Source organism: Sorex araneus, chromosome 4 (genome assembly GCF_027595985.1).
Source record: "Sorex araneus isolate mSorAra2 chromosome 4, mSorAra2.pri, whole genome shotgun sequence".
Classification (NCBI taxonomy): domain Eukaryota; kingdom Metazoa; phylum Chordata; class Mammalia; order Eulipotyphla; family Soricidae; genus Sorex; species Sorex araneus.
In genome coordinates, this window is record NC_073305.1 from 169,357,250 (window position 1) to 169,385,187 (window position 27,938).

Consider the following 27,938-nt stretch of genomic DNA (forward strand, 5'->3'; position numbering starts at 1 on the left):
TTAGGACTGAAAAATAGAACAATCCACCAACCAGGAAAGGAAAAATTGTTTTAAGTGAGATTTACTAATCTAGTGAAAAAAAAAAAAACACACCTAAACAATCCATTTATTTTCACTCCTTCATCCATTCTTCACATTTTAGAGGACTAATGTAGAGGAAGGAAGCAGATGAGGCAACCCTAACAATGAGGACTTGGATTTAGTGAGCTTCTTGCTACTTTCCCATTGAATTTGCTGGCTCCCACGGGGCTGCCAGTATTGTGCAATTTGGAGGCTTGGTGCAGCCTCATATGTGGCTGCGTACTCTAAGAGCTCTAACACAAAAAGTTCAACTAGCAACAAACATCTCAGGAAATCCTCGGACAATGACTTTAGTAGCACCACTGTGAGATATAACAATTTTCACAAATTTTCTCTGACTGAACAAATTTTTGGTAATTCCATTTGCTATTTTGTTGTAACAAGCAATATCAAATGAATCATTTGTGCCTGTTAAGTTTGCAGACCTGGGAGAGTGGGGGGCAGGGGACAATGGTGGAGGCAAGGTCACACTGGTAGTGAAAATGGTGTTGGAATACTGAATGCCCAAAACAACTGTGTTATGAACAACAACTCTGTAAACCTTGATGTTTAAATAAAGTTAGAAAAAAAAATTTTAAGAGGATTTGGGAACTGGAATACAGGCTACCTTCTAAACCCAAGGCCCAAAACAAATCAACATATGACCATGGACAAGATACTTAACCTCTCTGCATTCTGTTTTGGTTTCTTTTCATCCATAAAATGAGACTAATAGATCAATCTCTTAAGAGGAGAATGGTTTAAAGATATGAGATAGCAACATAGAAAGAGTAAGGTGATTAATACTAATACTAAAAACAGGTTGCCATTTATTATCATTAACAAACTCAAACAGATTCTATAAGTAAGACTCTGTTTTCCCTTCCTACTAAAGATTACAATATCCTGGGGCAATGAACTAATTTCAAACCAGTGATGTGTCCTAATCTGGAAGCACTAGAGAAAAAAAAGGATTGTAAGACTTTTGATAATCAGAGGATTCAACCTGCCCTTAATTAGAAATTTCTCATTTAAATGTTTCCCCTACACTCACCAATAACAACTCAAAGTTGTTTATTCACACCATATAGCAAGATGGTGCTTAAACTCTCACTTGGAGGAAAACCAGCTTTCTGGACTCATGAGATAGAACATCCCCATTTGGATTCCTACAACCTGCACGTGCTCCTCATCTTCCTGATCTGACTTCAATTTACACCTCGACCCAAATATTTTTTTAGCTCCCTCTTGTTCTTTACACTTTAGTTATTTTAAACTATTTAGATCTCATCCAACATTCTCAAACTCTCCCCAAGCCAATTTGGGTAGCAAACATCCCCTTGGAAGAGCAGGTAAAGGAACATTTCAATTCACCCTTTCCTCATGGCTAGCTCAGAACTATTCCTTGGTCCTTTTATTAGCCTCAATTCCTCTCAAGTTTGCACTTATTACACAATATACTAACCCATGATCATGATACCTTTGAACATTTCAATGTGTTTCGCTATTATTTAATAATACATGGAACATAAATAAATAAGTGCAATACTTTTTACATTTATTTCTTTATCTACCAAGTATTGAATACTTACCACTTTTGCCCTTTTATTGGGGTGGGGGGGGGCGAGGCTGGCAGTGCTTAGGGCTTAATCTAGTTCTGTGCTCAGAGATCACTCCTGGTGAGATTCAGAGGCCATCTGAGGTGCCAGGGTTAGCACCAATTATCCGTGTGCTAGGCTATAATATCTTTGCAGATCTAAATGGTTACTATAAACTAAGTATTGTACATGCCAATTCATTCAAACCTCACAAGACTTTGAGTTCTGATTTCAGGTTTTTCCTGTTAACGTGGAAGGGGGAAAACGAAACTAAGAGAAATGATGTAAGTTGCCCAGTAACACACAAGAAAGTGGTGAAGGGAGTGTCCAAGCCCAGGTAGCTGACCACCAACACCCAAAGCTCCATCATGCTCTATTCTGCCTCTTTTCCAGACACAAATCTGATTAAGCAACAAAACTGGATCTCAACAAAAATTATGAAATGTACACCCTGGAGAGACTTAGTACACATATTTTTTTAAAGACTGATGACCCTCGAGGCAAAGGACCAGATGACCACAGAAACTTCCTTCTTATACAGCCTCCAGCATTATTTTACATAATCATTTGTATTCTCCAGAAAGAGAATGTTTCATACAATTATTCTTGTCCAATAACTAATACACTTTAGTCAAAATTCATTAAAAGAAATATTTTAATAATAAAGCAAAATATAACTGAATGTATAAAGAAAATTAAGATGGAGTTGATTTCTTACACTTCCCATTGTGTGTCTGTCTTCTATCAGTTTTACTTTTTGGCCTAATCCAGAGGTTATGCTAAACACACTGACTGAAGAAGTTTTCTGCATTGATTTGTGTTTAAAGTCATTCTTTCTAGGAAATTTCTTCTTCAAAGGCCAGTCATATTCATTTCCAGATAATATTCTCATTGAGAAACATTAATTAATAGATCCCAAACAATTTACTTTTTATTTCCTTACACCTCAGAGTGATGTGGAAGCTAAAGCTCAGTAACAAATACTTTGATGGTAGAATAATTTCTCCATCCTACACTCATCACTCATTGTGTCACAAATATATTTTGAGCCCCAAAGTCAGCATTGCAGAGTCCAGTGAAAAACAAAATAAGGGACACTGTTTAAATGTTAACATTTTCAAGACATGAACCAAGAGCATCAAACCTAACTCAGGACTCTTTGCAGATCATAAAGGGTTCTACAGACCCTGTGGGATCCTGGATTCTAAACCTAGCACCACTCTAGGTGCTGGAAATCCAACAATATCTTGAATCCACAATTTAATTTTCCAAAAAGGTTCAAACACTCCATCAAACATCCTGTTAGGCAATGAATCTTCAAATATAAATTATACTTAAGAATCTGTATCTCAAACTATGTAGAGTTTTGTGGTTACGCCTAGCAAAATTATCTCAAATTCAAGGGCTCTGCTTTTTAGCTTTGCTGAATGTCTTTGTTAAGTCAACAGGTCAATAAGCTTCTTTAAAAATGCCACTCATTTTATGAAAAAGGAGGGTTGCACATGATTAGAAAAGTAAAGACAAAAAATATTTTAAGAAGAAAAGTCAATACAGCACCAGGATAGGATAAGTACTAAAAATTAAGACATCTTTTAATATTTCTCAACTAACTAAATGTCCATTGTGCACCTCTAGTTAAGTATTCTAGGTACTTTTCACTGGAAAATAAACCTATGTATCAAAAAGATGGTTCTAAATTATTACCCAGGAACATGAAACAGTATTGTAAAGATAAGAGATGCCAACTTATCTTCCTAATGTCTTTCTCCTGTGCCTGTTTCTGCTTAAGTAGGCACTGTTCTGGACATCCGGGATTGAACAAGAACAAGACAAGCTCTGCGGTAGAAGCACAGTTTACTGGGAAATGCAGCAAATCGAGAAGAAATTCTTTTCAAAAAAACATATAAAGATATTTTATGTTACGACTCGTGACTCTAACAACAGATTATATTTCTTCTAAGATTCTCCTCCCCCAAAGCATAAATTCATAGCTTCAATTCATAGCATAAATTCATAATAAGATATCCTCCACACGCTAATCATAACTGTAGTTTTGGTGACAGCATAGGTATAAAATTCTGCAGCATAAGATGTGGAAGAAGATATATTCGTAACTCATGAATGAAGTGAATTATGCAAGTATGGGTCCCAATTACAGATGAGGTGTTGAGTTTGCATTAACATTACAAACATTCAGATTGCATATACAGTCCACAGAATGCCTCATACAGTGGTTTTCATAAAAGAGAATGCTAATCTTCTGCTTGTTGTGAGATTTCATTAATGTGTCTAAAGATCCTACTTGGCACCTCAACTGACATGTCACATAAAAACTGAGGGCTATTCTAATACAAACCTGGGGTGACTGGTATATATATTAATTCTCCTAAATAAATTATTTCATAATACTATGAAATGCATTCATTATGCTATGAATGCATTCTAAGCTCTAAAAGCAGTTCAATCTTATTAGAGAGCACATAAGCACAGTACAGGGGACCAAACTATAACACAGCCATAAAGGCTGACACTAGCATTCACTCCTACAGTGTTTCTTGTTAGATCAGAAATATCTTCTGTACATGTTACTGTAAGGGGAGCAAAGGAAAACAAGAATCATAAACACTAAGGTTACTCAACACAGTGCTTTCCAGTTTTACAAAACATTTTCATTCACCCCATCCATTTGCTCCTTAAGTCCACTTAATCATGAAGAGTATGTTTTAATGAAATCTACTCTTCTTGGCAAAATACCAAAGACCCACAACTTCCCTTCTTGTCTTAACTTCTGACTGTATTTCCTCTCCTGAGTCATTGAGCATATCTTTACAAATAGTTTATGTTTTCACAACCAATGAGGAGTACTACAACAACAACTTAAGTGAGATTCAAATGGCATGAGAAGATCTTTGTCTTATATTCTGTCAAAGGAAAAAAGCAAAAGCCTACTTAAGAACAGACAGAAAAGCTATAGACCTTTCAAATCCATAGCTTTTATTCTTAATGTACTCAATCTTAAATTTCCTTATTGCATAAATCAGCAAAAAATTTCCCAAGGGAAATGACATTAAACGAAACACATCTCTAATGGTCTGCAGGGACTTTTTTTAAAAAAAAATATTTAGGCTACAATTACCGTAACATAGGTGGATGATTAGCTTCATGACTCAGTTGATCTTAAAACATGTAAACAGTATAAGAGGGTTACCATTCAGAATAATTTCCTAACATTTTCATTTCTAAATCCTAACTCGTTCAAGTCCTTGGCATAAGAATACTTAGCAGACCTCCCACTGAACTTTGGCATTTTGGCCATGTGGCTGAAAGAACAATCCACCACTACAGAGCCTATTCATGAGTCCAGGAGAGAAGTGACCACAATGCCTGTCCAGCTGATACTATTCTTCATAAACATGCTCAGACGCACAGAGAAGCATGTTGCTAAATTAGAATTATCCCAAACATTGATTCTAAAATGTAACCTGAAGTTTCATTGATGCAATTGCAAATTTAAAATTTTCATTAAAATGGCTGTATTTATTTCCTTTATTGGGGGGAGGAGGAAACAGTTTGGGGGAAACACACCAAAGAGTGCTGGAGAAAGCATATGTTACCAAGGATCAGCCTGGGTCGTCCTATAAGCAAACTAGTCCTTTTTGAAACACGATGTATAACCTAAGTCATGATTACAATTACGAATACTATGACCATTTTCTTGCAACGAGCTGCCTCCAAATGCTTAAGAGCAACTTGTTTGTGCTTTCCTCTAAAGAGTCATTGTTTTGTATCCACAACAAAGTACAACGGTGACAGTCTGGAGGAGGCTTCAAAGAAGAGGGTTTCCATGGGGCTCTGTGGAAAAGGATGGGAAACTTTGCACAGATGGAAGGTTCAAGGGCTGGGCTGCACACTTGCCAGGTGGAAGGGTCGAGTTCAGTACCTGGCATGGTCCCCTGCCCTCCCCTCCCCCTCCCCCCAGAATCTGCAAGATTCACCCCCTGCCACTAAGTCAGCAGTAGGTCCTGAACACTGATTAGTGTGACCCCAAAACAAACAACAGACAGGAAGAGAAGCTCTCCCGGGCCCTCTCTAAATCAGCAGCTTTCAGCACACCTAAGTGCTCTGGGCGACAGTGCTTTCGGCCACCTGCCAGGCGCTATTAAGTGACAGGGTCTCCCCAAGGCCAGCGATCACGGGACACCCCAGTCATTTCAGCACTGCAGAGTCCCCTAGCAGGCGGGCCCAAGTGAGCCCTGTGCGACAGCGACAGCGGGGCAGGCGTCTCCTCTGGGTCGCCACAAACCCCGGAGGAAGGCTCGGGTGGGAGGGCCACGGGCGCCACAACCCTGAAACTAGGTCTCGGCGAGAGCGCTGCGGAGGCGCCGGGAGAGGCGAGCCCCACTTTCTCTGGGCAGGAAGGGGGGAAGGCCAAGAGCATTTCCTGTTGTGCAGCTGCAACAAGCCTAGACGTCACTGCATTCACAGTCCCTGGAGGACAGCGGCCCCGGGGGCCAAAGTTCAGCCCCTGCCCTTAAGTGCCCAGAGCGGCGGGCAAGAGGACCCGGCTGCAGAGGGTCCCGGGTGGGGCCAGGACTCCCCAGGCCCGGACCGCGTGGCGGGGCGCGGGCGGGGTGGGGTGGGGGGACTGGGCGGAGCCACCTGGAACCGCGTGCGCACCCAGAGCTGGCATCCCCATGTCTCCCCTGTCACTTTATTTTTCACAAATACAGGAGAGGGGTGTGTGTGCGGGTGTGTGTGTGTGTGTGTGTGTGTGTGTGTGTGTGTGTGTGTGTGTGTGTGTGTGTGGCATCCCCGTGTCTCCCCTTTCTCCCCTTTATTTTTCGCAGATACAGGCGGTGTGTGTGTGTGTGTGTGTGTGTGTGTGTGTGTGCGTGCGTGTGTGTGTGTGTGTGTGTGTGTCGCGCAAGCCTGTGTAGGTGCTTCCTTGCGCAAGTTTCTTGGTTTAATATTTAACGTCATTTCCCGAAAGATGACTCTTTCTTCTACTAGGATTATTATTACTTTTTTTTTAAATCACAACCGAAAATCATTTCAGTATTGTCGCAATTATGTCTCCTAATTGTGGATTACTCTTAAGCAACTGTCAGATAGGAGAAGGAAAAGTCCAGCTTCTGTGTGGTCGATGAAGACTAGACACCCCTAATGCTTCTAAATTTATACTTCGTGTTTTTATTATTGAAACATAGAACATTATTTCAGCTATTAGTTTCCTGACTATGTATCAAATGTCATTGTTTTTTAAAATGTCTCAATAATCCTCAATTTTGCCCCGATTTTTAATTAGCAGACAAAACTTTGGACTAGTGTTTTAAGATAGAAATTACCCATTTATATAAAATAATGACCTTTTAAAGTGTTCTCAATTCTAAATTTTCAGTCTTCCATTTGCATTCAAATCATAAACCAGATTATAAACATGTGTAATTGTAGAGGAGCAGTGCCTTGAGGTTATTAAGGACTTAAATTAAAACCACAAGGCATTGCATAATTGCTTTTTAGATGAAAACTTAAAGTTAAATTTGAGTTCGGGAATGGGACTGTCAGTTACAAATCAAATGGGTCTTATGGTGAATCAATGTTACAAATGCTACATTGTGCCCATAGCCCTCCCTAGTATTTGAATTAAGTAAACTTTTGCTTTGGAACATGGAATTAAAATACTTAGGCTTTTACCAAATGCGGGCTCTGGTCTTGGGATGTAATGACATTATCAATGTAGGTTTATCAAGAGTAACAAATGTGCACTCAGAGAAAGAGAGAGAGAGAAAGAGAGAGAGAGAGAGAGAGAGAGAGAGAGAGAGAGAGAGAGAAGGCAAGTGCCTGCCATTCAGCCATACAGGCAGGCTGTGGTTGGTGTGTGTGTGTGTGTGTGTGTGTGTGTGTGTGTGTGTGTGTGTGTGTGTGTGTGTGTGTGTGGCGGGGGGGGGGGGAGGGGGGGAAGGGGGCGCATAGGAGGGAAACTAGGGTCATTGGTGATGGGAAATGGACACTAGTGGTGGGTGTTAGATCATTGTATAACTGTAACCTATTCATGAACAGCTTTGCAACTATGCATCTCACGGTGAATCAAAAAATATTTTTTTTAAATGTATGCTCAGGTGGAGGACTGCGATACTGGGGCAGGCCATACGGGGTGGGGCAGGGAATATATGGGAAATCTCTCTCCCACTCAATTCTTTGTGACCCTAAAATTAATCTTTAAAAAAATGAAGGATTTCTAATAACACAAGAATTAAATGTATATTTAAAATTTGCAACTTAGAGACTCCCAAGCAAATGAATCTGCATGAACAGATGTATGTTGGCGCTTTTCCAAACCTCAACATCCAGGTCTACTCTCCTTGATAAAGATGGTACATTCCTTTTCACTTCGAGAAAAAAAGAAAGAGTTCTTCCCATAGCAATCATCATTTTAACCATAAATCTTATTCTTCCAAAACATATTTGTCTATGAGAGGCTTATTTGCCTCACAAGCTGGTTGCTCTAAAAATATTCAGTGCATACTAGGTTTTTATTCTTCTCTTATAGTCAATGTAGAGGAGGTTTTTTTCAAGTGAGTATGCATCCAATCATTCATTTTCCCAGAAATAGGACTCCCAAGAACTGCAATGACAAAATCAAGCATCACTGGAAGCCCCGCTTTCTTAGGCCCACATCTTATTTCCATTATAAAGATTAGGATTGCATTGTGGCTCTAATATCCACACTTTCCCACATCACAGCCCAGCTCAAAGCAATGTAAAGCACAGCAAAATAATGGTATTGTTCACCAAATGCATGGGAATGCACTGGAATAAAGAGAGGAGTGAGAAAAATAGGTAGACAGATAGAAACACACACACACACCTACCAACTTACATGCTTTGCAATTTTGTTCCAATGAGAACCTATTTCTACTTAAATATGTTCAAGTCCCATGATTAGTTTTCATTACAATTTTTAGCAGTCTTTTATTAGATGTCACTCAGCACAAATCACTAGTTTCTGGGTCCCTTCAAGGCCAGATAACTGTAACTATACAAAGTACAGCATCTGTCACCAAGATACTCCCAAGACCTAGAGATGATCCAGGACCACTCATTCTTCTCCAGACAGCAACACGATGAGGCATCATCACCTCATACATTCAGGCCGTAGGAAAAATGAATATGTTCCCCAAATAGCTCTGCAGAGTATTCAAGTGTTTAAGAGTACACTTCCTTTTTAAGTTCCTAGCAATGCTTAATGTTTCAGAACAGGTCCTCAATAAAGTCTAAATAATAGTAAGTGCTCATATGATCTTTAATTAACTGTCTTATTGAAACATCAGTGTTCCCACATGCATGAAAAATTAGAAATGATCTGCACCATTTTATTACAATACAGTATTTTTATTTGTTTCTAGTCCCTCATAAAGTCCTGTGTATTTCTCCAGAGAGTAAATGTGTGACTAGATCTGCAATTAAAACTACATTACTTTCAACTGTGGCTAAAACAAGAGTTCTTTCTGTATCAAAATACCTGTCCAAGAAGAGGTGGTAACTTGTTTTCCCAACATGCAATTACTAAGGCTCAGTTATTCTCAGATGTATCACACCTGCACATAGATCTACATGGACTTCTCAAATTTGTGTGCATCTAAGCTTACTCACCTACTTGACTATCCATTATATGAACTATAAAGTGGACCATTAAGCAATGTATGCAGGCAAGTTAAAAGGGAGTTTTCTTGTAGAAACTACAGGCAGTCTGATTTAAAGTAAAAATATTTTCTCATATACACAACATTTAAACATAAATACTCTTATTAAGGTATAATAAAGTCACTATGTACCTTATACAGTACTGCAGTTCCTTCTTAAACTGTGGGTCATGTGTGTAACTTGTAAGTGAATTGTTTCAAATTAATTTATTTGGGGCCAGAGCACTAGTACAGTAGGTAGGACACTAGTCTTGCATGCAACAGACCAAAATTCAATCCTAGCATCCTATATGATACCCCAAGCCCCCACCAGGAGTAAGTCCTGAGCAATGCTGGGTATAACTCCAAAACAAAATAAAATAAATTTATTTATTATAATTTAGTATCAGCAAATGTATTATCAATTTATCTATCATATATACCTACATACCTGGCTCATGTAAAAAATTCTCGTGAAAGGGAAAGCAAGTTGAAGTTTAAGAAGCCCTGATGTAGAAAATGTTCTTACAAGTAATGTGCCTGACTTAAACTACTTCCAATATTCGATATTCCCATTTGTAATGAATAAAAAGTGCAAGAGAAAAGGTTGATATACTTTATGCTAAAGTATCCACCATTTGAGCTACATTCAGTGTAACATGTCATTTAAATGGACCGAAAAAGGACGTAGGCAAGGTGTGAATAACTGGCATAGGTATGAATATAGCAATCACTGTCACTGTATCACTGTCATCCCATTGCTCATCAATTTGCTCAAGCGGGCACCAGTAACATCTCCATTGTGAGACTTCTAGTTAATGTTTTTGGCATATAGAATACGCCACGGGTAGCTTGCCAGGCTCTCCGAGAGGGGAGGAGGAAATGAACCCAGGTCAACCATGTGCAAGGCAAACACCCAACCAGCTGTGCTATCGCTCCAGCCCTATATACCTATAGAATTCAAGTCCTTACCCTTGAGTTTTCTGGGCTCCTAGAACAAAGACAGGTGGCATCACTGTGGTCCCCAATCTGTAGTTTCACTTTTCTGAGCTTCTGTTATAGATGGGGTGTGGCACTACCCACATGTCAGGCAGATATTTACTGGGAATCCCGGAACATATATCTTGCAGACGAGGAAGGACTACAGTAATAACATGCTAATGCAAAGTCATTATGTCTCCTATGCAAAAAATAAAATACACGATTCTGACTTATAAATGCAAAAAAAAATTCTTCATGGGAATTTTCATTTACATATGTTTTATCTCTTGCATTTCATTTAGTTATGTGTGTAAAGTTATCTAAATCAGAAACCAAACTTCTGGTGAGCAACAGCAAGTATATCTATCATTAAGTACAGTTTGAGATATAATCGCTTGAAGCTAGAACGAAAGTCCTTAATACAGCCAACCTTCTGAACCTTCCACCACCCCAACATTCAATTAGCATGCATTTCGAACTAGATGCTTCTCTGAAATTACTCTGAATTTTCCCACATTGGTGTCTGTCTGAACCACGGCCTATCTAAAGCATCCCCTTTTCCCATAAAATAACCCCCATCTTTCAGACATGGGTGATTTTTTGCTTGAATTCCTCCATTTCTGACTCTCTTATCCTTCTTTTAATTATAATCATCTCCTTTGCACAGTTTTTTTTTTGTAATATGCAAAGGGACTATTATAGACGCTCTGAGGATAAAAACAGTGAAACCTTCCTTATATTTTCTTTTCCATCATATCTTTGTTTGATTTTAGATTCCAGAGCATTTTATATATGTCAGAATCTCAATCATACTTGTTAAAATTATATTTTCATTATAGCCTTATACATTTCAACTCTGTTCTAGTTCCAAAACTCTCCACATGCATTCCTGGGCCTTTTCTGAAGAATGTTTCTAAATCAGTTGGCAAGGAGTAGAAAGTCTAGGAGTAACTAGAGATAAGGAATTTATTTTTGAAGATTCATTTAAAAAAATAGCCTGGAGTCAATTTCAGATATAAACAACCTGAAGAAATTAATAAGATGAAAATGGAAACTCCATGATCTAGTTGAGAGGCACAAGGAATATTTAGCCTGGAGAGAAGAATACTTAAGGTAAACATGATTACTATCTTTAAGTAATTGTAGGATTGTCATGCAAGTCTATGAGAAACTTGCTCCAAAGCCTTCACAGAAGGCTCAACTACTGATAAACTGAAATGTCCAGGAGTAGAATAGGGAAAGCAGGAAAAGGTATTTAAGGAGAGATTGAATGCAGGCAGTCCTTCGTGATTTGTCCTAAGTGATTTCTCCTTGCTCGGTTGGGAATTAAATGATGCCTCCAATAGTTTTATCTAATTCTGAAATTGTTCAAAAGACTTCACGTAGAAAAGGGTCCTGTCACTATTTGACAAATCAGTACGTCACATCCTACACCTAAGCAAATTAATCAGCATAATTTAAGAGGATGCCCCAAAATAAGCCTCATAGCAGAACTGCAAAAGACATTGGAACAACAAAACAGCAAAGCTTCTCAGGAAAATGCTGACCAGATATTGAGGACGCTGCTTGCTCAGAGCCAGGTTCTGCCCAATCTGGCATCAGGCACTGGGAAATGTTAGGTTGTATAATTATGTTTTTCAAAAGACCCTCGGAATCCCATTTCTTCACTGCTCCCCCTCTCCCTCATTTTTCAGAAATACATGTCAGACATAAGAACAACAGTATGATTTATACAACTTAGTAGTACACTGCATGGTATGGACTGGAGCACAGAGGGTAGGGTGTTTGCCTTGCAAGCAGCCAACCCGGGTTCTATTCCTCCATCCCTCTCGGAGAGCCCGGCAAGCTACCAAGAGTATCCCGCCCTCACGGCAGAGCCTGGCAAGCTACCCGTGGCGTATTTGATATGCCAAAAACAGTAACAAGAAGTCTCACAATGGAGACTTTATGGTGCCCGCTTGAGCAAATCGATGAACAACGGGGACGATAGTGCTACAGTGCTACAGTGGAATACTGTAAAAATGTGTTAGGAAATTTAAACCAAAAGAGTTGCCATAAAGAAGATTTAAAAAGTGTGAGATCCATAGTTAGGCACTGCATGCTTTTACAACTAAAAAGCGTAGTTTGACGGGTTAATACCCTAATCTAGCTTCAAAAGCCAGGCCAACTTTGTAATGTTTCAAAATGTCTTCTCTGTGCTTCTCCTTGTCCCCATGTCATGTAATTCATAAGAACACTGGAAAAGAGAGACAGATTAGTAAGTTTCTCATAATATAAACTCTGTAGATGATTTGCTTTATAAAATGTAAAGTGATTTCAGATCAGCTATTGACATCCACCACAAGTAATTTCAGGTATCATTAGATGTGTTGTTCATTGTTGTTTGGTGGCGGGAGGGTCGCAGGGTCACACGAGGGGGCACGTAGGGAAGAGAAGCCAGACCTCCACCATGCAAAGCAGGTGCTCCAGTCCACTGAGCCCTCTCTCTCTCCTGCCCCAGACCTCATTAGGTTTACTTGAACAAATCCCCAGACATGCTCAAAACTCAACTTATCACTAAATGAATTTGGATTTGTCCACTAAAAAAAAAAAAAAAACAAATCCTACCTCCACATTTTAGAGTCCAATTATTTGCTAAATACTACATTGGTGATCTTTCAAAACTCATTTTTAATATTCTTAGCATGTGGCCCATTTTAAAAAGCTACACTTGATTAGAAATGGGCACAAGTTCATTACAAATATTACTGAGGTCTGCAAAACAGGTTACAAACCCCACAGCAAATGTCTGAGGATTCCTTTGCTTTGGCCTCAATGTGAGCAGAACTATCTCAGCCTTGTTACACATACATAGCATTAGTGAGCTACTCAAAATTTAACTGAACCAGGTGCTAATTCGATGAGGCCTATGGCTGAACAAAGTCTTTTCTTCAAACAATCACCTATACCTATAGTAAATTACATCAATAGCAGTCAATTATCTCAACAACACTCTACTAACCCTGGACACAAATGTACTGCTGTACATTGCCTTCTTTTCAACAACTAAATTATTCTCAAAACTTAGTCTTGCTTCATATCCTAAAAATAGCCACTCCAATTCTCTTGTGTTACCCTGTTCTGTTCCCAGGAGGTAGGGCAGTGCAATAAACAATGCTTCATTTTTATAGACGCAGCAGTAATGAAATATAACAGAAATGCAGCCACTTGGCCTGAATCATTTTGAAAATCAATAATGAGGCAGGCTATAAACCAATGGGATCAGGATGCAGGATCAGTCATTTCAGTGTTCTCGGGAGCCCCAGACACTGTTAGCTCTACTCTGATAATAAGCACATCCTCAAAACAAGGGCAGGAAAGGTATTTAAAATCATCCCTTCACCCCAAAGCCAATAATCCATCCAATATACATTTTGATACATTTATATTGACCAAAAACAGGGGGAGCAGAAGATTCCTGTATTTTTTCTTGCTTCAAGCATTAGAGTTTATTCAAAATGAAAGTATCAGGACAAAAAAGAAAAATAAAGTTTGATACTTCTTCCATGAATAATTAAAAGCTGAACTTCCCCTGACCTAGCCTAAAAGGGTTGGACAAGCCATCAGGATTTTCCCATGGGGTAAGGTTGGGTTGCAAAGACAGATTTCATCACTAGCTTCAGATGAGAGGAAAAAAAAATCACATACACACAAGCTTTCTTTGCCTTAACTGAGCAAAGAGGAAAGAACTATATGAGGTTCTCAATGTCAATAAGTTCTTGACCACTACAAAGTGAAGTAAAATAATATATAAAGAAACAAACCAGCTTTACCAACAACTAATTGATAGATAGGAATAAAAGTTCCAGAGTATTTCTGATCACAAAAGTAAAACCAGACTCCTAAAAAGGTCCCAAATGCATATACACATATACTTATGTATATATAGGCACATAAAAGTATTCATTCACTCAACGTGCAGCCTGCCTCTTTCCTGTAAAAGTCACAAGTATTCAGAGCCCATCCGGGTACCTCAGGGCACAAGATGGGACCCAACCCTGGCCATAAGCATTCGGCACACACACTCAAGCGCTCTCTCTGTCTCTCTCTCTGTCTCTCTCTCTGTCTCTGTCTCTCTCTCTGTCTCTCTCTGTCTCTCTCTGTCTCTCTCTCTGTCTCTGTCTCTCTCTCTCTCTCTCTCTCTCTCTCTCTCTCTCTCTCTCTCTCTCTCTCTCGCACACACACACACACACACACACACACACACACACACGCACATCCATGACCATTCACACTGGGTAAATCCAGATTGCTAATAAACCCCAACCTACACATCCCTGAGATGTGAAAGACAACCAAAATACTCAGAGAAAATCCATACAGACATCATAAGAATGTACAAGCTCCACACAGAAGGACCCTGGTTGAGAATGTCCTGCTTTCCTCATTAAAATAAAATGATATTGAACAAAATGACACTAGTCAACGACCTCCCGCACAATCCCTCTTTATGCAATTTACTCAAACAAGTCCACCAGGAAATTACTGTTCCTCAACCCCAGACTGGGGGTGCGGGCAGGGGTGGGGGCACCTTCCTCAGACACAATGAAGCAAATGTGACCAGAGAAATCTGTCCAGGGACTGAGGAGCAGTTTAAAGGATTAGAACTCAAGCTTTGCATGCCACAGCCCTAAGTTTGGTTCTTGACACCACAGGCCCCGAACACCATGAGGGGCAATTCAAATAAATAAATAAATAAAATAAATGAGAAATTTGTTCTATACGGAAGCAACCCAGATCAAAGTACCCTCCCTGAGGGCTAATAGCCCATGGCATCTTGCAGGCTGCTGGAGGTGCCACGACAGACTGCGCAGCTGCCACACACAGTCTGGTATGTGTGAGTGCCACAAGCAAAGCATGCAGCCCCCTGTGAGCAATACTGAAAACAGCACCAAGCACCAAGTGCCAGGAATGCAACCCCAGGGGAGCACCTGTGGAAGCAGCCGGTAACTGCAGAACGCACTGGGGCACCACCACTAAGAAAGGGATCCCCATCCCCTTACCACCAGTACCTGCAACAACGGTACGTGTGACCCTGCTCAAGCACCACCACAAGTGGTAAGTGGGGTCCCCATCAACACAACAGCCATTAACGGAAGGGAAGGGGCGGGGAGTAAACGACCCTCTCCGACAGTAGGGCAACTCGCAATGACCTCAGGAAGTGGGTAGGGCACCTGCCTTGCACACGGCTTAACTGGATTTGATCCATCCAGTCCCCAGAAACCCCCTAGGAGTGATCCCTGCGTGCAAAGCCAGGAGTAAGCCCTGAGCACAGATATGCCCCACCCACACTTATCCCCCACCCCCAGCTCCCCCCCAAAACCCACAATAACCTCAAGATGGTCCATCCGTTCATTGACTGTAGGTCAAACGGAAGCTCAGACCCAGAGAGACCTGAGTATGAGTGTTTAGACATATTCCGTCTGGCCCCACCCGTGGGTGGGTGTTAGGCCACCTACCTCTCCCCTGGATGACTTGATAAAAACTGAAACACAACACAGACCGGTGTCAGAGCAGAGACTCTTCCTCCTCCGTTCATTCTGATCCCCCCATCACACAGCACAGTCCCATGCCAGACGGGCGGACGGTGCCTTCTCTTGCCATTCAGGCCATAGTCTTCTTGAGAATTAAGACTTTCAACACCAACTGGTGCTCATCAACTAGTTATATTAGTGTGTTTACTACACACACCATGCAGTGTCCCACTTTTTAGAATAGGAAAAAAAAAAACATTCTAATCCAATAGAAACTTTAGAGCAAAAGGGACCAATAAAATGTGAAAAATTCCCTTAAATAAGACTGCAAGTAAACATTTCCTGGCACAAGTCGTGGTCATCTCTTCCTTCTAACAAGGTTCCTAGTACATTTTCCAATAGAATGTGTCACTTGGAAACCATTCTCTTCCCTGTGAAAAAATAGGCATGACTTGAGTCTACAGATATGAAGGGTTGCAATGCTGAATTTTACACAAGACTTTTTAAAAAAAAACAAAGAATACACCCAATTTGAACTGTAATAGTCCAATAGAAATAGTTCCTGAATGAAAAAATACATAGGTATAGAAATAATAAATAAAATATTTTCATTTATGTTGACTCAATGAGTCCTGAACTATTAGTTCGGTTCAAAGACCAAATACAAAGCTAGGAATTCTCAAAGACACTGGAAAATAGTCCAGTGACTTCATTTGCCATTAATATCTTCTAAATGAGTCGACTGGAATGTAAACGCCATGAGACAGAACTTTTGGTTTTTGTTTGTACTGCTATTTTATTCACTGACAAATTCCTAGTGACTACACCAACACCTCTTCCAGGTCCTTTACCAATCTTTGTTGCATTAATAGATGTTTGTGTTAGAGCTAGAAGACCTATGAACACTCCAGTTGTATCTCCAAAGCAAGACCCAAGTCCTCAGAGTAAACACTAGCTCTCCTGCTCTTGTGATGTACATACAAGTTCAGATTGGGTAATTCAGGCCCCCAGGGCTATTTTTAGACCAAAACCTCCAGGAGAGTAATCCAGTGAGTACCAGAGAATTGAGTTCACCTCACTCCTGTGGCACTGGCAGATCTAAATGAGAACCATCCCAAACTTTGATCTTTTCATATATAGCTATTGAGAAACATGTCCATTCGTTTCCCCACCCATGTCAATCAAGAATTTAACGGACCATTTAAAAATGTGCAGAGTAATATTTACGATCACACCAATTTAAGGTGCTTTGTGCTTTTCTTTTGTTCTAATCCCTTCTTAATAATAATCTAACTGCCAAGTATTAAACATTTACTATGTACTCATTAAGATCCACACACACAGTCTCATAAAAATTTCACAATGACTCTTAGACAGGTATTATTATTCTTATTTTGTAACCTGGGGAGGTTAAGTGACTTTTCTAAATTTCTCTCAGCTGGTGGTAGAACACAGAGCTGGAATCCACACTGTTCTGTCTGACTTCCTACCCAGGCTCTGAAGTCCTAGCCTACCTGCCTATTCTACCAGCTGATGGACTCGCTACAATTTCTGCTGGGGGACCTGAGATTACACAGGGGTTAGGTTCTTGCCTTTTATGTAGCCAACCTGGGTTTGACCCCAAGCACCACATGTGGCGCCCCTGGAGTAAGGCAGGAATAATCCCTGAGCAGCAGGAATAATCCCTGAGCACGGTACCAGGAGGAAGCCCTGATCACAGCCAGATATGACCCCCGAACAAAAACAAACAAAATCCATAAACTGCCGGACAGGAGGGATAATGCAGGTAGAGCCCTTGCCTTATACACAGCCGAGCCAGGTTCAATCCTCAGCATCCTACGGTACCCCAAGCCCTCCGTGAGTGATCCCTAAGCAACACAGGTGTGACCCCAAAATAAAAACTAAGTAAATATAAACTGTTCTTAAAAAAAATTCTAAAAAAGATACACTGCTGATAGAAGGGGAGGGGACGACACTGTCCTCCGTGATAAAAAATGGTTGGCCATTTCTTTGGGGCTGATTGGAACAAATAGCCATGAGTTCAGACCCCACTGCTGCTTCTTCACTGACTCTTCAGAGTCCTTGCAAAAACCACGCCCCCTCGCTGGGTGCCACTTACCTAAGTGGAGAAACGAAGGGAAGGATTCCACATATTCTCCGGGTTCTTACTGCGGAGTGCCTGCTAGGAAGCCTGGCAGGGAGTCTCTGCTCTTTGAGCCTAAATTCCCTTCCTTCTAATGGATTTGCTAAATTGGCACTGTGCTGATTTTTTTAAGTGTTTAGTTCATCCTTGTAATACCATAATTACAGAATATAATGACAATGCATTCTATAGCTACAAAGTCGAATTTATAAACTGATCGGAGTTTGAAGAGGCTTTCCAGGCCATCTGTTTCAATCCTTTCCGTTTCCAAATAAAGCCCAGAGAGTTTAAGGGACTTGTTTCCAAGTTTTTACAGAAAGTTAATTGCAAAGAACACAACGAGACCTTCCGTTCCTCCACCCCGCCCCCACTGTACCGTGTTTTTACCTCACATTACACAGGCATGGCATTGCGTGAAATTTTCAGACAATTAAGCAGTATAATATAACCTCAGTTTAATTGCATCCAATTAACAAGCCAAATTAGTGCTTCATATGTACACTATTAAACTAGTTGTCTGGCTTCCAAAAGAAATAAAACACTGTTTCAAATGAATCTAGCATTTGAGGGAACAAAGCTACTTACAATTTAAATGATCGTTCCTGTAATCTTCTTTTATGGCATTAGATATAATCTCAGTTTTAGGGGGGGGAATGCTTTCTGCAGCCTTTGGGATGAAAATTCATGTAGTTATTTTAAGTATTAAAACTTTCCTTCCCTGGGCAAGAGGTAGTATGAGCATTAAGGCACATGATTTCCACTTCGTCAACCCTGGTTCGATCCCCAGCACCAAGCAATGTCCCCTGATTATCTCGGGGTGCAGCCCTGGAAGCCCGGGTACCCACAGCGTCTGACCCTGGAGACCCGAGCACTGTCAAGGGCTCCGGGAGCATCTTGGGCCGTCCTGTGCCCTAGCAGCACACACGCCCTGGCTCTGAATCACCATCCAGGCTGGCAGACTTCCAGGAGGCGTCCCCTGGCCTCCAGTGCACCCCTTGGGAAGCCCCAAAATTTCTCTCAGTGAAAACATAGTATACACGGGGGCTGCGCATACATGCCTATACAGATACGCACGCCTACAGTGAACCAACCAAACAGAAATGAGGGTGTGTCTACATTTACATACAGCCTCGTCTCAAAAGTCCCACCTTGGCGTTGGGCTGCTGAAATCAAGTGCATCTGCAGCACTGCAGATAATGAGGGCATCTTGATCCCTGTTTCCTTATTCAGAGAAAAAGAATCCACCCAATAAATCTTTGTCAAAAAACCACCACCTTTCAAATACACTGCACAATATCATCCATCCTGTATTTGCTGGCTCTAAATACAACTGCAAATCAACTAAAAAAGTGGCACCTTCTGGACTGGAGAGGCAAGACAACAAGGTAAGGTCCTTCTTGCCTTGCACGGGGCAGTGCCAGGTTTGCTCTGGCAAGCCCACATGGTCTCCTAAACCCCCTGAGGAGTGATACCTGAGCACAGAGCCAGGAGTAAGCCCTAAGCACCGCCTGGTGTGGCCCAAAAAGCAAAACAATAGTTTCACAGTCGATTGAAAAAAATCAGTAAAACAAGAACAAATAAAACTACAGTGCGAGTAGAAAGGTTGCCATGCACAGTCGGCCATGTTTATTAAAATAGTTTAATTATTTTTTTATGTGTTATAAGATATCCATTAATAGGATGAAAAATTCCTGGAGGTCTTGACAACCTCTAGTTCTTGTCTTTTGGGCATAATGGCAACTTAACTGCTATTATGCCTTCCACCACCATCCCACATACGCTTCTTGCTCGTCTAGTACCAGGTCTCTGCTGGAAAGCCTGAAGTGAAATCCGGCTTTCACAAGAAGGCTTCACAGCCCCACAAGATCGCCAAGCAATGCACCAGGCCAGGTTCACTGAACTGGAACTGGAACCCCACCCTGAGCAACAATGCCGAGAGCCTCCTCTGCTCTTTACTTACTGAAAATTCTCTACAATCTTCAAGGCCTCCAGACCAAAGCCTCTTCTTCCCAGACAGATCTTGCCAGGTGGAAGAATAGCTCCCTCCATGTACACTCTATTTGCACATCTAAGTGTAAATAAAGTGTACTTTTAAACCCTATGTCTCCTCTAGGCTGGACCTTTCCTAAGTCCGGGATCATCTTCCTTTCCTCTCTGAGAAACTCCATTTATCCCCATCTGACTCCAGAGCCCAAACCTGGAAGTCCTACATATGAGATCTCTTTTATGCCGTCGAACTTGAATTTCCACCTTCTGGAAATGGCAAAATGGAGCAAACTAATTAAATGATACCAACGACACGTGGAATTTCAATCCAACATTACAAATGCTATTTTCACTAACCTTGTTTTCTATTATTTTATTGACACTTTTTGAGTAAATAATTCACTGACCCCTAATCAGATTTTTGACAAAAATCAGATCTCAATTTCTTCAATGACCCTGATACTTACATACAGAGAAGTCATGGAGCAAATTATCTAGGGGACTGAAGTGTTCCCTAGTTATTTAGAAATATAGACCCAATTCAGTCCAGGGGTCCAAAGATTAACAGCTAATCTCACATAGTGACCTCGCAAAGATTTCTCGATTGTAGTCTTTTATTAACTGCCTCGATGCTGCCGGCCAATTAATTTGCTGGAGGCCCAAACAAGTATTTCTTAATCTTCATATCTTCCTTATGATTTTTTTTTCTACAATACATAATAGCTGGCCTATACAACCAAGCCCCTCAAGCTGAATTCAGCACATAAAACCATACAGGAAGTCCAGAAGGTCAAGCATCATTAACGAGGAAGCACTATGAAGTGCTATAGGTAAGTGCTTTGTGTCTGCCTTCACATCTACTAAGCCTGTGTGCCACACAAACACATCCTCCCGCCCCAGTGATCTATCCCTAACATGGTCCACACCGGGGTTCTGCCAGTTTCAGAATGCCAAGTCTCAGAATGATTCATGTGCTCAGCCAGCCCAGAGTTCTGTTCCCACCTGTACCATCCCCCGCTATCTGCCTGTTGACCCCCCCTTCCTCCAACACTGCACACACATCTCCTGACCTCAGGACATTTGCATTCTCTCCTCTTTGGTCTAACACTAGCCTTCTCCCATCCATCTTTTTTGTTTTTTCCTTTTGAGGGAAGAGCACTCCCAGAGGAGCTTAGGGTCACGGGGACTACTCTGAGGGGTAAGAACATGTGGTACCAAAGATCAAACCCAAGTCCTCACACATGCAAGGACAACTCAATCCCCAGTCCCCACTCACCTTTTACTCCTTGACTCTTATTTCTCCTTCAGCCTCAGCTCAAATATCACCTCCTCTGAGGGACACTTTCTTCCCCCGAGACGGAGGTGACATATGCCTTGGTCTGCTCTCTTCCCAGCATCTTGCACTACACCTCTATCAGGAGGCGTTGCCTGCATTGATTCAGCTCGTGGTGATTAATATCCTTCTAGCTAACTAGAGGAGACACACCCTTTCTGGTTTGGACCGTCTTCATATTCCCGGGACCGAGCACAAGGCCTGACCCACAATAAATACTTGTTGAATGAATCGATATGTAAATTGTATTAATCAGTGATGACAGGGCACGGTCATCTAAAGAAAGGGCTTAGATGATATATGAAAGACAAGACTCAAAGGCTGGGCTTCCGAGGACTTCCTGACCTCAGCTTCAACCCTCTGCTGATCCCGAAGTGGCAGGTCAGAGGCTACACATGCTTCCTGCCTGGAATCACCTTCAGAGACACAGACCTCATTTTCTTCTTTGTTTTTTCCCCTTGAACATTTTTAAGTGAGATGACACTGTCTTACATGACTATGTTTTAGTGCTACAACTTCACACTTCTTTCGAATATGCGCCACACTCACCTGTGATTTGAGTAGAAATCTCTCTGCCACAATCTATTGAATTGCCCTCCACAGCCACACCCGCCCCCCCCCCCCCCCCCGCACTGGTTGCCAAGTTTTCCCTTCCCCCCCCCAACTTGCCCCTCCGGTAACCTCAGTTCCCATCTTCAGTGTCCAGAGGACAAGCATCATTTTTATCTCTTATCTCAAAATATTATTTTTCAAATATGTCTCAATCATTAGATTCCCAAATTATAAGTCAACAAGAATTCTAAAAGTCATGAATTCCTAAAGAATAGACTAAGTGATAATTAACACCCCAAGTGATGGGCAGGGAAAATATGTTAAGGTTAGCACATATTTGGTCCAGAACAATAGTGACCCAATTAATCAGGCAGCTTCAGCCCTTTTCTAAACACAGTCTTGGCAACAGTTTAGTCTTTGCCTGTCTTTTAAAGTGAGTATCCAGGGTTGACCTCAATGAAGCCCAAGACTGCAAAGACCATGGAAGCTGTATCACCCTCTTCTGCATGGAGACTTGCATTATTTCACAATAATAAAGTGCAGAGGGGCCGGAGCAACAGCACAGCAGGGAGGGCATCTGCCCTGCACGAGGCCGACCCAGGTTCGATCCCGGGCATCCCATATGGTCCCCTGAGCACCGCCAGGAGTGATTTCTGAGTGCAGAGCCAGGAATAACCCCTGAGCATCACGGGGTGCGACCCAAAAACCAAAACTAATAATAATAATAATAGTAATAATAGTAATAGTAATAGTAAAGTGCAGAAAGATCTTCCCGAATTCCTTCCAGCCATCTCCTAAGCTACACAGATTGAATCATAACCTTCTTTTTGTTAGCATTGCTATAAAAAGCATAGAGAAAGCAATTTGGGGGTGGGTTCTGATTAAGTATTAGGGCCAGAGAAAGATTATTACATCACTTTTCATGCAATTTCCTTCAAATAAACACATCTTGTGTTCATCAATTTCTCCGAGTTCCATCAATCCAAGTTTCATCCATGGCTTTAAACACTTTTTTTTTTTTTTTAAGTGAAACATTCACTAAAGTTCCAGTCAAAGCAGTAATGAAGTTTCTGCCTCTATGACTACAGTGTGTACTGGATGTTCTGAAGTTCCTCACGAAATCTAAAGTCTACTGAGATGAGTGAGCAAACTTCCTTTGCTCCTTTTTTATAGAGTCACTTAAAAGGTTGCAACACTTGCAGGGTCTATTGAAAGCATCCGTTCACAATGAATTCGTATCTAAATTCATTAACCTGAAGCAGATCATTGGAATTTTCAGGTGAGACTAAAATTGTGAGCCATTTCCCCAAAGACAGAGTTACCACAGAGACCAACAGTGAGTTCTTCTGATGCTATGAACCAAAATATGAAAATTGTGTTTCATTTCAACAGACTTAGGTGATTATCAATCAGCATAATTCCATGGCCATCCATCCAGTTGATCTCAGCCACTTTTCCATTATAATAATAGTTACCACATCACATATTAAAATATCCCACATCCTAATGGATTACACTTTCAATCTTGCCAAAACATTTTCTACAGATCTTTAAAATTACTTTTCCTATGTCGACGCATCAAATGAACTTCAGCTAATTAAAGGAAACTCAAAAACCAGAAATCAACACAAATAGAATATTTATTATTTGGTCTTAATACTTCTGAACTAAGGCCTGCTTTTAAAAACAGGGTAAGAAAAATAAATTAGTTACAATTTAAAATAAGACAAGTAAGATCTTAGATTCTAAATTGTATCAGCAAAAGATTCAACTTGGTCTTCTGAATACTGACAAAGTGCCAAGAGTTCAAGCAAGTACATGCACCATTATTCCACAAGGATCTCCTGCATACAAGTTGTCCTTGTTTTGTTTTCATAGTAACAGGAGCATTTAGAAAACACATCTCATGTGAACATGATCAATCAAAAGATTCTGCTAGCTAATCTTCCAATATAGTCTAATGTGATTTCACTATGTGATAAGATACACAGAGAAAATACATTTTTTTTTGCATTCCGTGTTTAATAGAAATACAGAAATATCTGCTTCAAGGCTATTTTCTAAACAGCTCAAGCATCTCTCCAATTTAAAATGAATTAAATGTTAAAGTCTGTGATATCATTAATATGCTACCATTCCTGAAATTGCCACCTAAATCAGTTTCACTAAACATCATTATATAAACACTCTTTAGCAAAGTCAATAACACAAAACACAATCAATGTAACAGAAAATAGTGCCAATCGGCAAATCATGATTCATACCTCACCTTTGTTCAAAGAAACTCAATTTTCAAAAGATTCCTCATGCTAATAAAACATGTTCCTGTGTATGAAAACTATAGCACATATTTTGAACCTAGTGGTCAAAAGGGATTACAACAGAAGCAAACTATCATTAAGTGAATGCTGCCAAGTCTCTCTCACCTCAAAATAAAAACGCAATCTTCTTCTTGATACCAAGATTTCTTGGTATTCCACAGAAATTTCTTAATAATGAAAAGGATATCCACTTTACTTGAACAAATAGCATGCCTCTTTGGATAACCCATTTGGCCTGTATCCTAAAAATCTCATCTAATCTACTCTTACACAGTCTGCTTAGTTGAAATTTTTCTTGGGACTCTTGTAAGGTTAAAAAAAAAAAAAGCAACCAGGCATTTGCAAAACTTAATGTGCTGCAGTGTATGTGCAAATAGTTAAAACAACTTGGTCTGGTCAAGGACAAGCATCACCAAATATCACAGTATCACTGGAGGAAATTTTGTAATAAAGTTAAATGCCCTTTTTCTAGGAGGACAGATCATTGCAAATTTAATTAAAATGGATCTTATTAATATTTCAAGTAATTTCTCGGCTTTAATATGCACTACAAAAGAAACAACTGTACTGAAGAGAAAAATCAATAGCCCTTGACTGGGACTCTGAGTATGCCAGAAAAACACAATCCTCTCATGAATACCCAAGGTCTAGCCTTTAGGGCTGGGGGAGAGCACCAATATTTATTCGGAGGTAAACTGAGTTATTTTTAAAATGGCCCCAAAAATAGAAAAGCGAAAAATCAGTTCAAATTTTCCATTATCATGAAAGTTCCGGAAACAAGCCTTTCTTTTTTTTTTTTTTAAGTGCATTTTAGGCCTAAGTTACCGTGCAGCGAATAAGCCTTTTGCAAAGTCAGTTGCACACACAGCTTCCGGTGTGAATGCGAATGCGAATCCATTACAGGTGTCTAGAAGCCTCCAGTGAGACCTGTATTATCAGGGGATTCCTCCGGCTGCCAGACCCCTCAGACACATCCCCAATACCCCCTAACCCGAACACCTCCCTGCCCGGCTCTCCCACGGGTCTTTATCAAGGACCCTCTCTCCCCTGCACTCCCGGGGTGCAAGTACCCACTTTTCCTGGGCAAAAAGCTTTCCCACCGGAGAGGACCAGCTCCTGCAGTCCTTTCTATAGTTGGATGCTTTCAAGTCCGAGCGGGGAGGAGCCAGTGGCAGAGAAAAACCTCCTTCTCCTCCTCCTCCGCCCCCCCTCCCACACACCCCCGGGAGCCACGGCCCTGAAGGGCAACAACCAGGGACACTTCCCGACCTTCCATGTACCCTCGCCCCTACGGGGCCGGGGGGACTCGGGTCGCATCTCCCCGCGTCCTCTGCTGCTGCACCGGCGGTGTTATGTAAGAGGGCCAGGACGCGGGAGGCACATGCGTATAAAGCGCACCGATCTGTGATAACAGCTGGGGTGGCACAGCCGATCCGGAGTCTCCCCCACCGAAGACGCCAGACACCACACATCAGCCCCCACCGCACCCGCACCCATGCACACACACACACACACACACACACACACACACACACACGCACACACACACGCACACACACAGAGACACCCGTGTGCTCCTGTCTCACCCCTACCAGTACCAGACGCACCGACTGGCAAGGCGGGGGGGCGGGGGAGGGGTGACAGGAGGTGAGAGAGGAGGGGGGGAGCGGTGGCAGCACATCTGCTTTGATAGCAGCCGGCGAAGCCGCCGCGGCAGAGAGCCCCTCGTTAACCCCCTTCCTGTGGCTGCACCACGTCATGGAACATTCCCGGAACGGGCCAACGTTCCACCCACTTCAGGGAACCGACATAAAGGCGCAGACCCAGCGCCCCGCCGTGCACAGCCCCAACACACACGTCCCTGCCGGGCTCCCGGGCCGGACGCACCGACCGACGCGCGGGCAAACCGCCCCCGGCCGGCTCCACGCGCCCCGGCTCAGCCCCGCCGCCGAACCGCAGGGCGCGGGCGCCGCCGCCGGAGCCTTCCATGGAGACAGTCCCCTCCTTCCCCGCGCTTCCTTCCTTCCCTCCTGCCCGCCGGCCTGCTCCCGGCGCCCGGGCAGCAAGCCGGCGCCCCCGTGCCCACGGCCCGAGCCCCGGCGCCGCGCGCTCGGCCCCAGGCCGGCGGCCCCGCGCCCCCCGCGCCCGCCCCGCCGCGGCCCCGGCCCCGGCCCGCCCGCCCCTTCCCCCCGCTACCTGGCGACTGGCGGCCGGCGGCCGCGGCAGCCGCAGCGGTGGCCGGGCGGTGCGCGCCGGTGCACGTCCCTCATTAGTAACCAGGCACATTCCTGCCTCCGGCGCTCCCGCGCCGCCCCCTCCCCCCAGGACATTACGCAAAGCAGCCTCCCCTCATCTGCATGGAGCCGCGGCCAGGGTATTCCCCGCATTTCCCAACGCGCCAGACCACCCCCCCCCCCCCCGGCCCCGGGCTCCCCATCCCCGCCCCCTCCCACCCGCGTCCCCGGCCGGCCGGCCAGGGGCGGGGGGCGCGCGCCCCGCGGGCCGCGGGGGTCCCGGCGGAGGCGAGGTGGCCCTAAAGTGAAACGAGAGCCCCGGGCTCCCCGCGGCAGGCAGATTCCCCGCGCCCAGGCCACTTACCCCGCCGACGAACCCGGATTCCCGCCGCTCCGCTCTCCCCAGCGCTCGGTGCGCTCTCCGCGCGCGCACCGCTTCCCCCCCACACACCCCCCGCCAGGCTGCACCCAGCACCCCAAAGTCGAGGCGGGGAGGAAGGACGGTTTAAAGAGCCAGGAGACCCTCCAAGTTGCTTCGGGCTCCCGGGAGCTCCGGCGTCCGAGAGGCAACTTGGCGCCGGACTCGTGCCCGGGTTCCCCCCGGAGAGGTGCGGTGGAGACCCTCCTCCGGCGGGGAGAGCCGGCGCTCGGCGGCGCCCCGCTCCGCTCCCCTCCACCCCCTCACCTCCAGCCCGCCTCCCGCCCGCCCTGCCTCCGGGCCGCGAGCCCCCTCGGGCGGCTGTCAGCTCCCGGTCGCCGCGGGGTGACAGGGGCAGCGGGAGGGCGCGCCACGGCGACCCGAGCCCGAGCGAGCTAGAGGGGAGGGAGGGGGGGAGATCCTCGCAGCAGCGGCGGCCGCTCACCTGGAAAGTCACGGCGGAGAAGGAGGAGGACGGAGAGGAGGAGGAGGAAGAGAAGGGAGAGGAGGAGGGGGAGGAAACCCCCCTGGTGCCCTTGTTCTCGCTGCCGCGGCGGCCGCTCCTCGCCAAGGCTGAGCGTGTCTGGTGGGGGGTGTCTGGTAGCATTTCCTTAAGGACAGAGGGAGGGCGGGCGCGGAGGGAGGGAAGAGATCCCGACCGCCTGCCCGCGCTCCTCTTTCCCTTTTTTTTTTTCCCCTTTTCTTTTTTTTAATTTTTCTGACACTGTAGGGCGAGGAGCCCGGGGGGCCGGCCGGGGCCGCGGGGCTCGGGAGGGAGCCGCGAGACCCGGGCCGCAGCTGTCTGCGTGCGGGAGCCGCAGCGGCCGCCTCCCCTCCCGGGCGGTGGACGCACCGGGTTATTCCTGGCAGCGCCTCCCCGAACAGAAGTTACTAGGAGGAGTGCGCGGCGAGGGCGGGCGGGGGAGGGCGGGAGGAAGAAGGAGAGACTCAGCCAGCGACGTCATCGGATCCCCCAGCGCGTCCCAGGGAGGGAGGCTGAACCAGAAAAACCAGTCTGGAGCGGCGAGCGCGAGAGGGATGCGCGGCGCGCGGGGCGACCCGGGAGGGAGGCGGCCGCGAGGGCAGGGCCGGGCCGCGGCCGCTAGGAGCGGGGAGA

At 43.7% G+C, this 27,938-nt stretch overlaps 1 protein-coding gene across 4 annotated transcripts in view; it reads right to left on the reverse strand.

Annotated features, from left to right (window-relative positions):
- Positions 1 to 27,708, reverse strand: part of HIVEP2 (HIVEP zinc finger 2) — a 201,946-nt gene extending 174,238 nt beyond the window's left edge. Inside the window, exon 1 of one of the 4 annotated variants that reach the window (XM_055136533.1) lies at positions 27,267 to 27,708. The gene's annotated coding sequence lies outside the window, so the exon portion shown is untranslated. Of the gene's footprint in view, positions 1 to 25,438; positions 25,653 to 26,365; positions 26,511 to 26,767; positions 27,055 to 27,266 lie in introns of those variants that run through there. The other 3 variants (XM_055136534.1, XM_055136535.1, XM_055136536.1) reach the window with 3 other exon arrangements.
- Between the last annotated feature and the right edge of the window lie 230 nt (positions 27,709 to 27,938).